The sequence below is a fragment of the Lampetra planeri genome, chromosome 36 (genome assembly GCF_965212315.1).
Source record: "Lampetra planeri chromosome 36, kcLamPlan1.2.h2, whole genome shotgun sequence".
Lineage (NCBI taxonomy): Eukaryota > Metazoa > Chordata > Hyperoartia > Petromyzontiformes > Petromyzontidae > Lampetra > Lampetra planeri.
The window spans coordinates 3,088,814-3,107,107 of record NC_136142.1 but is presented as its reverse complement, the minus strand read 5'-3'; positions in this window follow the sequence as shown (position 1 = coordinate 3,107,107).

Here is an 18,294-nt window from a genome sequence, read left to right as displayed (position 1 = left end):
GTTTTATTGTCTCATCCCCTGTGACTGTGGCATCTGCAGAAAGATGCCACCCCTCATACACGCGTACGTGTGGGAAGTGCATCAACCATGAGTGCAAATTGGGAGGCAATTGACAGGTGGAAATGAATTTGTCAGTCCAGCGGAGGGTGTGCGCTGCTGGTTTATGAAGCGAGAGACGATGACAGTTCAGCGTTGTGTTGATCACAGGACAATGTCTGCACCGTATATCGCTTGGTCTTGTGCGAAATACAAACGATTTGTATGCAAGTGGCGTGTATGCGTGTACACGTACAACCCTTTTTGGATCCACTCCTGATGGGAGTTATCATTAACTCCACTACACCAGGCTGGTTGGTGAGGATTGGTTAAGGTGGTGAACTTTGACGTAGGAGTGTAGAAGTACAGTACAACAATATATGTTGCTGCACCACCTCATGTTGCTCGTAAATGTAGCACTGCAGCCTGTATTGCATGCTATGCATGGTAGCTGCCCATCCAACGGCTATAGAAATGTATATACATTCATATGAGAGTCACAAATTACATTATTATTATTATTATTATCCAGGGTAAACCTGCTTCGCTTTCTACATCTAATACGATTGGATGCATTCAACATAAATTGTTTTAGTAGATATGCACACCATTGGCCGGAAGATGTCATCTTCCTCGCCTGGTTTGGCAGGAGTTCATGGGTTAATTCCCAACCCTTTCGCTTGTATATTTAGGGTTTCTCGTGGATTTTTCTCCGGTTTTTCCTTCTACATTTAGAAACATGCGTTGAGATTAACTTGGCTATTACTATGCATTCCCACGTGTGGTGATGTCAGCTACTTTGATGAGATTTCATGTGTGGTCAGTTCATCTATGAGAAAAATGGAATAGCTCAGTGAGCTTTATGCAGTAAATAAAATAGTTTAGTTTTTAATAGTGTAGTAAACATTGATAGTTTTGATAATAATGATGTAATGTATTTTAAGTAAGAGACATATATTGTTATAATCAGAAGTGGTACATAAAATGAATGCAAAAAGTCCAGCCATTCTCAGTCCACGAATGGATGCAGTCATCGCTACCCGATATTGGTCGTGATTTACTGGTAGGAACCTCCTGGTTACACCAGCCTACAGGGGATTATTGTGTCCGTCTGTCCGTCGTGAATGCAAAAATGGGAGGGGTGGAGCTGGGTGGAGAGGGGAGGGTGGGGAGGGGCTGGGTGGGGAGGGGTGGGGAGGTGCAGGGTAGGGAGGGGAGGGGCTGGGTGGGGAGGGTGGGGCTGGGTGGGGGGTGGGAGGGGTGGGGCTGGGTGGGGAGGGAGGGGCTGGTCACCCCGTGGTGCCCTTATAAAACTCGTTTAACCTACTCACGCCGGCTTGTGCCCGCCCTCACAGTCGGCCATATTTGCGAAATACACCACGCCGCCGTTGACCCTGGCCATTGACCGAGCAACCCAACGTTCCTACCTACCAGCTCCCTCCGCAGGAATGTGTTCTTAAACCATACTTCACCGTGCTGGTCAGTGCGGGTTGGTTAAAGTGGGAGTACAGGAACAGCTGTGATATCACTCGCCACTGATGTCAGCTGTTGCCAGGAATCAAACACGGGTCACCAGGTTTATCGTGGGTTTATAGCCACTGTAGCAACCCACATCAAACCCTCTGAGGTTGATAAATTATTAACCAGTTTGTGAGACGTCAACAATGAATGTCTTATTGAGAGAGTATCTATTGAAATAGCAATTTTATTTTTCCAACACTTGATCAGCATCACAAATAAATAAATAAATAGATGTCACCCTTTAATGAATCGAAAGACTTTAGATTTATTTTACAAAGCTTTGTAGTCACATAATAATAAGCATTTTATTTTCGCTCGATGGAAGTGGTAAAATATGTGAAAAAAATATAGATTGGCAAAAACCAACATGGATGTTATTTGATTGCCGGCTCTGTCTTGGGTAAAATTCATACGACTCCCAGGTGGACGATTCAAGAGATTGGCATCTTGCATATTAAATGGAGTGCTGTCCTTGCTGCATATTAATGGGGATTAACAACCTGGACGATACATTCCATCTGCCCTTCAAACCTGAACATTGAGATTGCATAGCTTGATTTTCCCAGGGCTTACCCAACCTTAGTGTGTGTTAAGTTTGATATCATCAGGAAGTTAAAATAAATGGTAAGTCACAGGTGAAGTTGCAGCCCTGCGATCGCTACAGTGGCGAGATGTTAACTACCTCGCCTGGTATACAGGAGGTCGTGGGTTCGCTCCCGACCCTGACGCCTGCTGCTGTATATTTGGAGTTTGCGTGTTTTCCCCATGGTTCTCCGGTTCCTCTAAGTTTTTTTTTTCCTACACATTTAGAAACATGAATTTTTAGTATTTGGCTGCCATATATTTCCACTTGATAAGTCACTTTGTTGAGCTATCAAATGTGGCCAGGTTACATCTGAAAAACAGCCATTTCGCTCAGTGGGCCTTACCTGGTAAAATTGAAAAAAATTGTTTATATAGTTTTAGCCTCCTCATCCCACTTGTCAGAATGTTATTCTGATAAAGGGAGCTCCCTTAAAATTAATGGGATCTATTTGACCTCATCTTATACACTGGCCAGACATGATGTTACTCGCACAGTACCAGTACTGTAGTCATTTATATGGCTGGGTGGACAGAGGCGAGGAGATTCAATAAACGTGCGCATACTTTCAAAGGACATGCCAGGAGATCGACCTGGTGACCTTTTATGCGACTTCGGTTTTTTTCCATGTTGTATTTATGTATCTTGAACTTATTTCGGACCGTACGTAGCCAATCATGCTAATCAGAGGTACAGGGGAAGGACAACAAACTAAATTCAACAAAATCGGATTGTACTTAGATTGTAAATGTTGTGGCTTTGCCCTCCAACGTACCAGTGTGCTGTACTAGTAACGAATTGCCATGTTCTGTTTACGTGACAAACCTTACTAATTGGCTGTGTCGGGTGGTGGCGAGGTTAACAACACATTTTTATATTTACGCGATCTAACCCCAAAAAGAACCTTGTATTATGGATAAATAAATAAAAACTGTAGTTTTAAAGAAATTGCTGTTCAATCTAGATTTAACAATACGTACATAGCTCAAGTGGCTTCCTAATATCCTTCCGATATTATACTCGTTTGTATTTTGGATGATTAAGGGAACACATTACTTTTCCTCACACCTCCATCTCGCCAATCTCTCTGAAGATAAAATAAATAAATTGACGCACAACTCTGCCTTTGTCAGGATAACAATGTTGGGAAGTGACCCTTCTTAAAAGGACTCTGATGGTGTCATGATATCCATGGCGGAAAATAGAGAGATAGTTTTACGCACGTGTTAATGAGGTAATTAAACGTCGATTTATCAATTGATACTGATCCTTTAAACATAATTGTAATGAATGCATTCCTTTAATAATCCACTCCTGGATAAAGTACTCCCTGAGCTTTGCAGTTATGGATTTATTAGACCTCTAAGGCTACTCGATTTATTTATACAAAAACACAGCGTATCCTGGAACCAGAATTTTAATCTTCCTGATGCCTCGTCCCGTTAGAATTGAGTGTCCATGTCAGTGATGAACTACAATACAGAGTTTAATTCTAGATTTGAAGCTTTCGTGACTGCAAGGCATCATATTCTTAGGTTTTTTTCGGTAAAGTCACGTAGGTAAAACATCAAAATTAATGAAAATAAAATAAAATAGAAACAAAAATCACGGACGTTTCGAAGGCAACACAAGCCTCCGTCATCAGGTGGGACAACCACAGCAAAAAAAAACGAATTACTGTAGTGGGCAGAGAGAGCTATCTGTGACAAGCGATTATATTTTATTTTCACCTACGTGACTTTTTACCGAAAGAACCGCAGAGTATAGATCCTTGCAGTCACGAAAACTTCAAATATATAAGTGTTTATATTTGTTTGTTGTTGCTGCTTTGCTCACGCACCAGGGATCCAACTCGTATTCTCGCCAGACAAGTGGCTAAATGGGACCATCCGTACAACAAGTAAAATTAATTTTAAATAGAGGCACATTCAGCCACTTTAACGTAAAACAAAATCATAAATTCTAAGGTCGAATCACCAGCCAAAGTTGTGACTACTCTTTGGCTTACCAGGTGCGGTCATTATTCTACCCCTATTATGCAAATATTAAGGTATGTAAATCTACACCATGCCTATATCATGTGTTTGATCAAGATACAACATTTTGGATGATCTGGAGATAGTCACAGGATATGAACATAATGGCAGCGCCGTCACTTACTGTGCCACGATATTTTCCGTGACATCACTTTAGTTAGCACGAAGAGAGTTAAATCAAATAATGTAAATTATTTAGCAATCCCTAAAAAACGATCCGAAATTGTGAAAAGAAAAATCCATACAATTTATTGTGTTTAATTCAAAACACATCCCGGATATGTATGTATATAAAGACATTCTTTACGTAATTTAGTAGAAACCTGCATCTCTTTATGCAATGCAATGTAGTTCCATTAACAAGTGACTAAACTGAAATGCTGTTTAATAGTTTATGTATGTACGTTGAACTTTTCTCGCACCCTACGTCGCCAGCCACGCTAGCCAGAGAATGTTTTACAAGCTCTCTGTAGCAGATGGCAGCAACTAATTGAAGTTGTTACCCCATTTCTGCATTTAAAATGGGTGGGCCGCCCTTGTGTTAATGAACCCTGATCTTTCTTTTCTCGTCAAGCATGCGTGACATAGGCATGTGTTTCCTATCCTCGAAAGACTGATTCAGTATTAATGCACATTCAGAAGCTGTTGACACTGCCAATGTGGCCAATTCTTTAAATTTCTACTGTATATGTATATGGCATGGTTTAATCCAGAGGTGGCCGGTTTGATCTCCAGGTGCGGCAGTTAAAAGAATAAGCAAGTTTCTAAAATCTTTGTTCACCCAACAGTATACATGGGCGCACCGCACTTATTTGATCGGCAGGTCGTGCATCTTGGGGTACATTTGAGGAGTACAACCCACCTATTGGAATATTTGCAACTAGCGTGGAAGAGTAGGCCAAGTAAAAAAAAACTCGAGGGCCTTGCTAGAGCTCCCTGTAGTGGTGAGCAAGCAATTTCAGAGCGGCATCTTTACCCTGTACGTGTATATGGCCTCAAGGTGCACCTAGCTTGGCACAGGCGTCGTGGTGACGTCACCGCCACTTAGTGGCGAATGGCGGTTGTTGTTGTTATTACCAACATGAAGCGTCAAAAAGTTAATTAGAGCACTTTCTTGATAACAATGCCTTAAGAGACACCGTAGGTGCCTCATCCCAAAAGGATAATAATTTCTTGGAAAATTGTATTGCAGGCAATGTGTGTGTGTATATACTTATGTGTATATATATACTGTACACATCGTATTATCAGATATGCACAGTGATTTACTGAACGTGACATGTGTGTCCCAGCATGGAGCATAGCGGGACATGCATGTGGCATCGAGGTCTATCCCGAAACAGTATTACATTTCGATTTAAAGCTTTCGTGACTGCAGGGATTCATGTTCTTGGTTCTTTCGGTAAAGTCACGTAGAAGGGATACCAACATGAGTATTACATTTTTCCCATCTAAAAACCTGCTGGAAATCTTGGCTGGAATAAAGCATGGCGGTGACAACTGCCCCGTGGACTCCAGGGCATGGGTTTGGTGATGGTTAAGGGAGTGATGATGTGATTCGATGCCTTGACCAAACATTGTTTTGAAGAGTCTGAACAAAACTCTGGGCACATAAATCATTGCTCTGGTGGGGGAAAAAAAGTTGAAAGTAAAAGAAATCCCATCTCCTTTTGTGATATCAAAGCATCAGCACAAATTTTCTTTCGGTAAAGTCACGTAGATAAAATGTAATTATTTATTTATCTCCGCCTGATAAAGGCTGCTTGTGTTGTGATCGAAACATCGTGGGTTTTTTGCTTTTATTATTTTCAATTAATTATACATTTTTATTTTATTTTACTATTATTATTATTTTTATCGCGGTTGTTTTCTTTTATTATTTTAAAATTATGATTTTTTTTTCTATCTACGTGACTTTACCGAAATAACCAAGAACATCAGCACAAAAGCATCTCTAGCCGGAACTTCCTCGCGCTGATGTGGGAAGTTATCCAGTACAGCCCGATTGTGGAAGACAGTCCGCTATTGTGTAAGTGTACTTAATCATACCAATAATGTGGGCAGTGTGTTTTCTCGTGTAGTCTGGCAGGGAAACTTTAGCAGGAATTGAATGTCCAATAAATGCACACAGCGCATACATATACATACATACACAAGTCCTCCCTATTACCCTGTAGGTTGTTATTGCCAGTCCTGTTAGCAATTGGCTATTAAAGCTCCCATGGCACTCGGGGCAGTGTAGGGCAAGCTCCATGGCAGATCAAGGATGCCCCTTCTCTTGATGTTGGCATAACAAACCGTTGTAGACTGAGTGAGGGAGCTCCACTTACAGCAACACACACACATGATGACAAGTGAAACGTCATTATCACATGGCAAATTTTTTTAATTTTACAAGTGATGCTTGTATCTCCATGCGCTTGTAAGGGAGAAATATAGGTTACACGATTATCATTTATCTTTGCATTTTTCTGTTTAACAAAGTTCATTTTTAAACTGTCTACTTTATTGAATTGGTAAGTGTTAATTTTACACAATTAGGTCAAATGATAATCATTGTGGTAGTTTTTTTATTGACATAATTTGATCACTGTACAGTCACACCATATCTATTTACTTTTGGTTTCCTGTGTAAAATCACCTTGTCCATACACAGGTCTGTATATGATTGACCAATATTAAGGAATACATTTAAGCAATTATAGAAAAACAATATAATTGTGTCATTAACACGAACTTTGAAACAATGAAGTGAAATCATGCTGTGAAACTTTTTCCCAACACACACTTGGTTTCAATGTTTTTTTTATTATTAACAATATTTAATTAGTATTATTATTTAACGTATGAGTGGGGAAAAAGGAGAAAAATGTATATCTTGGGCTCCTGCACATGACAACTTGTGCAATGTCAGAAGGGCCTGTAAGCAACGGCACATTCTGACATCAGCTGCCTCTGGGGCTTTAAAAAATAATTCAAACATCGTTTGAAACACTGCCGAGTACTTTTGCTGCAGAGCCTTGGTCTACCAGACTGGTGGTGATGCATTCAAGGCAACCGCTGCCACTAACGGGCTCTATCCACTCTTCCGAATTAGGCTGTGTTTGGTCAACTCTCGGTAAAAAGTGCACGTACTTTGAACGTCTTTCGCACCGCACACAGCCAACCATATTAGTCGGAGGTGCGAGTTGAAGGGCAACAAGCTCAAACACAAAAATCAGTTTTCAAAAATAATAGCAAGGAATTGCGGCTGAAGGCAAAAAAAAACCAAACAACTGGCATTCACGCAGTGCAGTAATCTGGCTATCCACTCCGCATTGGGAAATGTCCAAAGCCGAGAGGGAAATTGCATGCATCGTATTAGCAGTCCCCACATGAACGGTGTGATGCCATTGATGTGTTTTTGAGCGCATGCCATTTTCTAAAGAAAAATAAATGTTTTGTAGCCGCGCCATGCAGGTTAATTAAATCTGTATTTTAACGAATGGTGCAACTAAAACAAAATCCGTGTATAATATCTGGCACATTCGGTGAGAACTACGTAAAAAAATCACCTTTTTGTCTATTTATCTAGAATTTGTCTCCTCATGGATATAATTTTCGTTGTGTTTGGAAATGATGAACGTCTTTTTAAATATGGGATTGACGTGTATTATCTGCGTGAACATACTGTCATCTATTGCAAGTGCACTCAGAATGGCATCAGGGTCCATACCATATCCTTTGCAGGTGACCCCCCCAGTTATGTTAATAGTATCTGGCTTATTGAGGTGGAAATACTTTAAGATAATCTTTTTTTTTACCTTTGAGGCAGTATTGTGGCACATTACAAACACTTGATTATTACAGCATAAGAGATACGGATGCACGTCATGACTTGGCAGGAGTTTGAATGTCTGCTCTCGTTTTCTGTACTGGTTTTCTCCATAGTCCCTGGTTTCTTTATGTGTCTAAAAACACACAATGTCATTGGTGTTGTTGGCCAAACATGCCAATATAGGGCCCTTCTGAGAGTCTTCAGACTAAGTGTGGCATTCCTGTGGTAAACACCTAATTACACTGGTCAACAAAAAAAAAATTCTGGCCTGGACTTTTGCAGCTGTTTTAGACTAATTTCAGGGTGCTGATTCCAAATCTGATCTCAGATTTGCTCTATTCCATCTAATTTTTATGCTCTCGGCATACCCCATTTTCATTGATTTTACCCAAAATTCACTCTGTCACTTATGATTGCAAGTTTGTGCGAGTCAGTGACTGCTTTAGTGTTAAAATATGGTGCTGTATTTTTAGGATAGTGTGTTTATAATATCATTTTATGTAGATATCCACATTTATTTAATATTTTTCTTCTGCAGGGCCTGATCTAACAATGGCTACAACATCTGAAAGAAGGAAATGCAGTAATGACCCAGATATCTTCTGCTACATCTGTGGCAGCTTCACTTTGCACGATCAAAGGCGCAACATCAATAACTTTGTCAAGAAGGTTTATATTGCCTACTTTAAAGTACGACTTGGAGACCAAGACAAAAATTGGGCTCCTCACAAAGTGTGCAAAACCTGTGTTGAAACTTTGCAATCATGGTCTAAAGGAAAGAATGCTAAGCTGAAGTTTGGTGTGCCAATGGTTTGGAGAGAACCTACAAACCATTTGGATAACTGCTACTTCTGCCTCGTCAATGTTAAAGGTTTCAATAAGAAAAACAAACAACACTTACAATACCCAGATATCCCATCTGCCAAACGACCAGTTGAGCACTGTGAGGAAATACCTGTGCCTGTATTTACTGAGCTACCAGAGATTGATGTCGAATTCCTCAGTTTACCTGCTTCTACAGATGATGATGATGCTCACATCGAATATATGCGATCTGATGCAGTTTGTGAAAAAATGTATCTGTTTAGTCAGCCTGAATTGAATGATCTTGTAAGAGGTTTGTATTTGCCAAAGCAGGCTGCTGAATTGTTGGCTTCCAGGCTGCAAGAAAAAGGACTACTCAGACCTGGCACTAGTGTCTCCTTTTATCGTAACAGAGAAGCAGCACTGCGAAAGTACTTCCATTCAGATGGTCAACTTGTTTATTGTAATGATGTTGAAGGGCTTCTTCTCAATATGGGACTGCCCGCATATGATTCAAGTGAATGGAGACTTTTTTATTGACAGTAGTAAAAGGAGTTTTAAATGTGTATTACTTCACAACAGAAATATATATGGTTCAATCCCAATAGGACACTCTGTAAAAATGAATGAAGAGTATGCCAACATCAAGATTGTTTTGGATAGATTGGAATACCATGTTCATGGATGGCTAATTTGTGTTGATTTGAAAATGGTTAATTTTCTGCTGGGTCAGCAAGGAGGTCACACCAAATACCATTGTTTCCTGTGCTACTGGGACAGTAGGGCTACATTAGAACACTGGGTTAAAAAGAACTGGCCACCAAGAATCAGTTTGACGCCTGGTGACAAGAACATCAAGAATGAGCCTCTGGTTGATAGGAATACAATTGTATTTCCCCCACTGCACATAAAACTTGGGTTAATGAAGCAATTCGTCAAAGCTCTTGATCACACTTGGAGACTGCTTCAGCTATAAATGTTCAACCTTTTCAAGTCTCAGTGCCGAGAAGAAAAAGGCAGGAATATTTGATGGCCCTCAAATAAGAACACTCATCAAGGATCCACACTTTGTTACAACAATGACTGCGGCAGAGGCTAGAGCTTGGCATGCATTCTCTGATGTGGTGTGGAATTTCCTTGGGAACAGGAAAGCGGACAACTATCGAGAGATTGTGGAGGAGCTGCTCTTGAGTTTCCAAGCACTTGGATGCAGAATGAGCATCAAGGTTCACTACTTACATAGTCACTTGGCCCAGTTTCCAGAGAACATTGGTCACGTGAGCGAAGCGCAAGGTGAACGCTTTCATCAAGACATTAAAGTTATGGAAGAACGTTACCAAGGCCGATGGGACTCAAACATGATGGCAGATTGCTGCTGGTCCTTGATGAGAGACATTTCACAAGCTGTACATCGGAGACCGTCAAAGAAGAGGTCGTTTATGCAGATGTAACATCACTACTGTGAATTACCTTTTTGTACGTATTTTTCTTATCTTCACAATTCAATTCTTACATGGCAGTATGCATTCACTCACATTGATATGCAGTTACTCTCACAACTTTGTGCTACGGCTCATTAAATGTTTGTTTCATTATTATTGTATATTGTATCTTATCTTATTCTTGTATGGATGTCTGTTTAGCTATTCGTATGTGAGCATACATTAGCTGTTTTTATTGAAAATGCAATATTTGCTATCTCAAAAACGTGTTATTATAGACAAAAACTGATGCCAGATTTGGAATCAGCACCCCAAAATTACCTTAAAACCGTTGGAATACCTAATGCCAGAAAAAGTGTGTTGACCAGCGTTATGATTGATCTATTATGAACGTTTGGTGCATTCATCCTGACTGACCCAAGTGTGTAGGCTGTGGATGGGATGTCATCTGCAGCGTGAGTTTGGCCTGCAGCCCAATATCCCAACGAGACCCACCATCGGTCCTCTGTCATGTCATACCTGATCTTAAACTAGATTCGCAGATTTCACACTTAACTTCTAATTTATCAATCTTTGGAAGAGCGTAATCAACCAGGCTGTGCGCTAATTGTGTGTTAACTGACTCTCTGTGTTGCATTGCATTACACTTCCTAATTTGACTAAATTTGCTTTCTCAAACTTCTGATTTTCTTGCTCTAAATATTGCCGTGCTGGGTTGTTTATGGTCCATTGTCTCTCCTCCGGCCACTATGGTCCAGAATTCCACAGAACTCTCTCATTGTCCTCTGCCCCCCCCCCCTCTCTGCCCCACCCCCCGTCTCTCTATTTCAGGCCTCGACAGTGGCGCTGCCTTTCTGTTTGTCATTCTTTGGATGGGCGTGTTCAGCCAGGCGGGGTGTTGGCTGTCGTGTTGGCCGCCTCTCTGTGTTGTGTTGCATTGTGTTTCTAAGTTTACTATGTTTGTTTTATCTCATTCATTCTTACCTGATGATGGTTGCTTGTGTGGCAATCGAAACGTCGTATTCTATTATTATTTAATTGATTTTCAACGTGTCTGTACTGAAAAAACCAAAGAGTAATTCCTGATCTTCTGAAACAATTATGTTATTTCTCTTCTGCTCAAACCACTACCACAATATTTCTGCCTGTGAATTTCTGGGTTAGTGTGCAAAGGTTTTGCTGCTAGTGTCTGCTTTTTTTAAATAATGCCTCTTTGTTCAACTCACACAATCCCGCATGATATACACCAGAACTCATCTTGTGTGCAGGACCAATATTGCGGATCCTAATATCTGCAGAGTTATCCATGCATTGTACTCCACCGATTCGCAGTGACGAGTAATCGCTGCCAACAGGGGTTGTTGTGGACCCAACGGCTCCCACGGGTAAGTGGGTGACGGACAAGGATAATTGTCCTCTACATCGATTGTTGCATGTGCATTTGTGCACTTGCATGAATCGCATTGCGATTTCACATGAAAGATCAATGCCCACAAAAAAAAAACCCTGTGATGTAACTCGCATTAGCAGTACAAAAAAAATATGCGTTGTGCATCACCAATGTTTTTGATGTGCCGTCTTTTCAAATTAAATATCAGCAACAAAAAAAGGTTTTGACACGCAATTAGAGATTGCTAGTCACGTAAATTTGTAAGCGAGTTATTTTTTTCCAATGCCATATTTTCGCGTCTAATTCATTACAGTGTTGTGATACTTAAAATAAAAAATATATATTTCTTCAGCCCCCACCCCCCTCCCCACATTCACTCAGTGTATAAAATGAGAAAGATAAGTGTTCCAGTTCACGTGCTCGTACAACCATAATTACACTTTTTATTTCACAGTGCATCGGGGTCATGATATTTTCAAAAGTTATAGCATAAAGTGTATGAAATGTTCATGCACAACTTAGCCACTATTAATGGAGAATGCTTCGACCCGTCGAATCTCGTTTCCATTTCTTCCAGACGTTGCACTTTTATTTCCGCTACGGTTTTGCTCGTTCTTCCACGGTTTCTCATATTTAAAAAAAACTGCATTTAATTAAATAAAAAACTTGTGCATCTTGATTTACACCAAAAAAAATGTTCTATATATCGGTCTTGCAAAGCTTGTCCCAGTTCAAATCTGTATTTTTTTTTACAACTAATTGGCCAAGGGCAACATGATATATATTCCGTTAGAGTGCAATTACTATTTTTAATTGTAATCATAATCTATACAAAGAGGCCACTGGAAACGCATTACTCTCAGGATTGCTAATCCTAAGTACAAAAACACTTCCTATGGGTCAGTGAACATCATTCTGCTATGTCCAACTTCAACTGCCTGCCTATGAAGAGAATTAAATATTTATGCTCCATACACATTTCCACTTGCGATGGGCTGAGATGGGTTGAACGTGGCAAGATTAATCTTTTATCAGTTTCATGGCTAGAACTGCGTCCCTTCAGCCAATTTGCTTTTTTGTGTCAACATCCAAACATCAGCATGTTAGATATTTGATAGGATATTTCAGCAACCTTTCAATAGTAAAAAAAAAGGTGAGATCCAATTTTTATTATTATTACTACGGCTGTGTTTATTTTTGTACGGAGCGCAACTGCAGAAAAAAGCAAGATTGGAGAAATTCAATGCCTGAAAAAAGTTCGTAAAAAATGTACCTGATAATTTCTGCGCAATTATTGTAAACATAGGTTGGACCTGTTTTAAAATAATGCAGCTTTTGCAACAAAAAACCCATAAAAAAATGAGCATAAATATACCATTTATACTTGTGCTTTTGAAAGCTAGATGCCATAGAAAACATCGTGAAATATGGACATTTGAGCTCGCTATTCATTTTTATTAGAAATGATTTATTATAACCATTAAGTCTAACTGTGCTATTTCAGGGCAATTATAAATCATGCTAACATATCATTAGGTAAGCCTACTGTGTTATAAAATCATAGCCGATGTGTGCTCCACATTTGTAATTCATGTGTACAAGTTAAATGTTCGCAAAAGGCCAATAAACATATTTGAACTGCGAGCAATGGTCGTTTATTTGAATGTTAAATTATGGTTAGTCCCAAATACAACTCAAATTTCTTGTTTTCCACATACCAAAAATTAATTTTCACCTTTGACATTTTACAAACAGTTTCCAGAACTATACTGCTTTATACATACTTTATTTACTTCATCATCATCATCATCAGCCATGGTCAATCCACTGCTGGATGAAGGCATCCCAAAGCCGGCACACCGCTTTGCAAGACCATGCAATGTTACGTTAAATGGGATGAATTTATCTTTTAAAATGTGGCAGTAGCTAAACGACCAAAACAAACACTTTCAGTTCGTATTTCCTGGATAAGTAAAACACTGATCAACAGGCATTAATGTGACCTGGCTTTGTACAACAACAAAACTTGCCTATGTAATTGCACCCACAAGGTAACACGTGTCTAAGAACACATATACCACGATTACCTGTATCTTAACTACAAACGGGGTAGCACTTTGATATTCAACAGTAATACATTTTTACTACCAGTGAGTTTATTCACCCTGTGATAATTATAAGCTTTTGAATGTTCCGAATTTTACGAATAAAAATAAGCAAAAAACAAACATTTTACGAGTAATTTCAACATGTAGGCTTTTGGGACCAATATTATCCAAAATTAAGGTTTTTTTGGGTTAGATCGCTTAAATATAAATGTGTCGTTCGCCCACCATCACCCGACACAGCCAATTAGTAAGGTTTGTGGTGTAAACTAACCCAACCAATACTAGGTATTGCATATTCTCAAGATAACATAATACATTGGAAATTATATTACTACAATGACCCCACTCTGGTCTTCGCACCTGATAGGCTCACAGTGATAATATCACCGTCAATTCTAGATTTGAAGCTTTCGTGACTGCAAGGATTCATATTCTTAGGTTTTTTCGGAGGCTTGTGTTGCCTCCGAAACGTCGTGATTTTTTTTTTATATCACCGTCACTCTATTTAAAACCGCAACAGGAAGACTTAATCACAATTATGATAAATTTCCTGATGATGCTGGTTGTCATCAATCGTGAAACGTCGTACTTATATTGTAAAATTGTGGTTTTACTCTCCAATATACCGGTGTGCTGAAGTAGTAACTAATTGACACGTTTGTTTCGGTGACAAACCTTACTCATTAGTGTTGTTGGGCGGTGGTGGGTTAACGACACATTTAAATGCACGCGATCTAACCCAAAAAAACCTTGATTAGTGTTATATTTGTAAAGTAATAGTAGAAATGGCAGAATAATGCCACATTGAGCACAATAACATTAATCGGTATGTCTTTGAGACCGATTTCACAGTCGCAAAAAATGTACTCATTAAATATGCCTATCCGTTATATGATTTAGAAATATGGCTCGTATCATGCTAGAATATTGTAAATTATGTAGTGGCTAAACAGCACCAGGGCCGACAATCTGAATGATCGTGGTGAAAGATACGATTTTTGATAAAGTCCACCTCTTTCAAATAAATTGCAAATTTACAATTCTCATGAAATTTCAAGTGTTTAAATTAGTGGACTGGTCTTGGAGTTGTCTGGAAAAGCATACACAACCGTATTCTTCAAATTAGAAGAATTTTTTTTCCGCCAGGATTGTTTTGCCAAAAGTTGAGGGATGCATCTGCATTATAAGCAGGTGTCATATCACCAGATTTGTATAACTGTATTGACACCAGACGTTTAATGATCCAGATAATACGATGTTAGCCGCTTGTTTTGCACAGATTTGGGACAATCGCTTTGTATGATTGATTAAAACAATACTGTCACTGGAGGTCTAATTTAACTCGGCCGCAAACCGTAAAAGGCATTCCTTTGTAAGATTTTACTCCTCAAACAAGATGTGGATGTGATAGCCAAAAGAGAAAATTATTAACCTAAGAAATAGCAGTGCAAAATGCAAATTCAAATTTCAGAGTTATTCTATTGCACACGCAGTAAGGTAACACGATTTCATGCCATACCATGTTGTCTCTCATTAGCTTGAAATCATACAGTCTTAAGATTATCTTACATGTATCTTTACTCCTCAGACAATTCGAACGCTTGGATATATGTTTTATATTGTGGGGTAATTGTTATCACGTTGAACTTGCAATCCAAAGATCGCCAGTTCAATCTCCCCAATGCGGAATTTGAAACAAGAGGCCAGATTATTAAATCGTCCCAACTATTGTCCACTCAGCAGTATAAATGTTAAGATGTACAAATATATGTCCCAATGTGATTAGTGATTAATGCATGTAATTATAAGTATTGCTTCAGAATGAACCTCATGTGAGGATGATGCATATTCACGTACAACCTTGATCTATTAATGTGCACAGTATCTATGGGGATAATATAATGCATATTCTATTTAAATTGTCGCACTAAATACTGTACAACCAAGATTATATTTTTTTGTCTGCTGCACCGTGTGGGGTTGGTTAAGAACAAAAAAAAGTGTGATGTCACGGGCTGATGGCTCAAAACCAGGCTGCAATTCTTGCCCGCAGACAAGGCTAATTGGCTTGGCATCCTGGCAATTCATTCTGTGAATACATTTGTAGTGTGTGGAGCCAGTTTGAATGAGTCGCTGGAATCATAGCATGCCACCTATCTGCGCGAGACAATGCCATCGTTGTTGCAGACCAGATTCTACTCACAGGGTCATATCGCGACAATAAGCTCCGAGATTATCCCCCCCCCCCCCCCCCGTGACTAGCGTACACCTCGGCTCCCACGGCGCACAAAATGAGAGGTCTCAGCGCCGAACATTGATCTTCAGAGTGCGCGTGCCACATTCGCAGTGGATAGGGAAAAAATTAACCCCGTAAAAACAAAGTTTTTCACTATAAATCCTTTATATGCGTAGCGGCTAGAGTCCTCTCGTCCTCTGGCTTGAGATGGCTGCCACCTATGGGTCAGATGATTGCCTGGCAGCATTAAGCAATTGGTAATTAAATATAAAAAAAAAATTCCTAAAAAGTATAAAATTTCGAAAAAAAAAATTCACGAAAATTAATTGTCAAGCACAACGAGTCTGTGTGGAAAATGTCAGCTCGATTGGATCACGGGAAGTGGGTTAAAAAACGACCGAAAGATTTGCACGGTCGTAAGCGCGCAAGCAAGCGAACTTAATATAAAGGATTTAAATAAAAAACGACCGAAAGATTTGCATGGTCATAAGCGCGCAAGCAAGCAAGCAAGCAAACTTAATATAAAGGATTTAAAAACAAAGGCACAGGCCAGCAATGTGTTGCTCATGCCACTGCTGGCTGAAGGACCTCCATTAGATGGCATGCTCCAGAGATCTCCCCACCCACGGAGCCCTCTCTTGTGAGGATTTTGGCCTACTCTTCCGCACTGGCCAAACGTCTTGTAGGAGTTTGGAGTACGCGCACTTTACCCCGCCACACTCGGGACCCGCTGATCAACTGCGGTGTACTCATTTTAGACTGATGGGGTGGGACAGAGGTGGTAGCGGTGGGGAATTCAATCAACTTGCCCCGTCGAGGCAAACTGCCGTGCCCGGGAGACCAATTCATTCTCAAGTAGGGCGTGCTAATAATTATATATTAAACGACGACACCACCGCCTCCTTTGTAAAAATGTAACCAACAAATAAGGCAGTGCAATTAATTCACCAAACGTAACTGACGTTGTCTTTTACATGTATTATTATTATTACTGTTGCAGAATAAATGTTGGGTTTGTAGAGTGTTCAAAACTCGTCAGTCTGGACAAATAATTGCACACTCAGTTTCGCTCCTGCTAGCATATCTCCCGAGTTGTGCACTCACCCATCGCTTTATTTAACCAACCGATAAAGCATAGATACGTCGCATTTATAATTATGGAAATTGCAAATTGCAACAACCCAAAAAAAATCTATACATATCAAGAGATAAATGTGAACGTTATTGAAAATAATGCGTGTTCATTTGCATTATAAGCTGAATGGTTCGTGTTGGTGTTTTTTTTTCCATTGAGGATTACATGTCTTCCACTCTGTCTCAATTGTAATTTCTTTACCTTCAACAGTAAAAAAAACCCCAAAGTAACGTGAGATGATAGAAGGTTATTTGTTCACACGCTGATTTTCTAAATAGATAGCATTGTCTACTATTGCAATTACATGGAATAGTTATGTATTGTTTACTCCTTTAATTTAGACACAATGTTCACACACCTCGGGAAGCACAACCATAATCGAAGCGAGAGATATTCATCTTTGTGCACGCTGTACATCCCCGTCTCCCTGGGGAGTCCATCACGGTGCATATTAATGGAAATTTATTTATGTGCGCGTGTGTGTCTTTATTTGTAGTGTGCGGGCCTTTAGAGGTGATGAAATTAAAATGCTGCCTGACGTACCTCGCGATGAATGGATTCGCACAAGAGCACTTGGACATTGTGATTCAGTTCATTAATGCAGTGAGGCAGAGCATGCGTTGAAATACCTAAAAAATGCACGCGAACTGTGATTTACGTGTATATATGTATCAAGGTACAGGTGCGGCCCTAAAATGCCTTGCTCATGTCACTGCTATCTGAAATACCCTCCAGAGTTCATTCTGGAGGGTATTTGATCCTTACCATTGTATATCGGAAATTCACTTTAAACGTGCAATTGTATTAATGGACTGCGTGTTATCTTGGTGTGGTCTGCCTCTGTTGTTGTTATTTCGCTGTCTTGCCCAAGCTTGCCTTTATTGTTGAAAAATCAGCATGAATTGATGTACTTTTCCAAATTGTACATGTACACGTTATATATGTATTCATTTATTTTAGTGACTTCCTTACCTTTCTTATACTCATATTGTGTTGTTTTTTGTATTATTTGTTATTGTAACTTTCTGACCTGCCCCTAAAAAAGTACCTGAATAGCTCGTCAGATTCGTACCCCACCACACCCGACCTGCAAATTGAGTAATTGTGATATTTGTAATACTAGGTTGACAAAGGTAGGAGGGTAAGAACAATTATAATAAAGCCATTTTCACATTGTATAAAATGC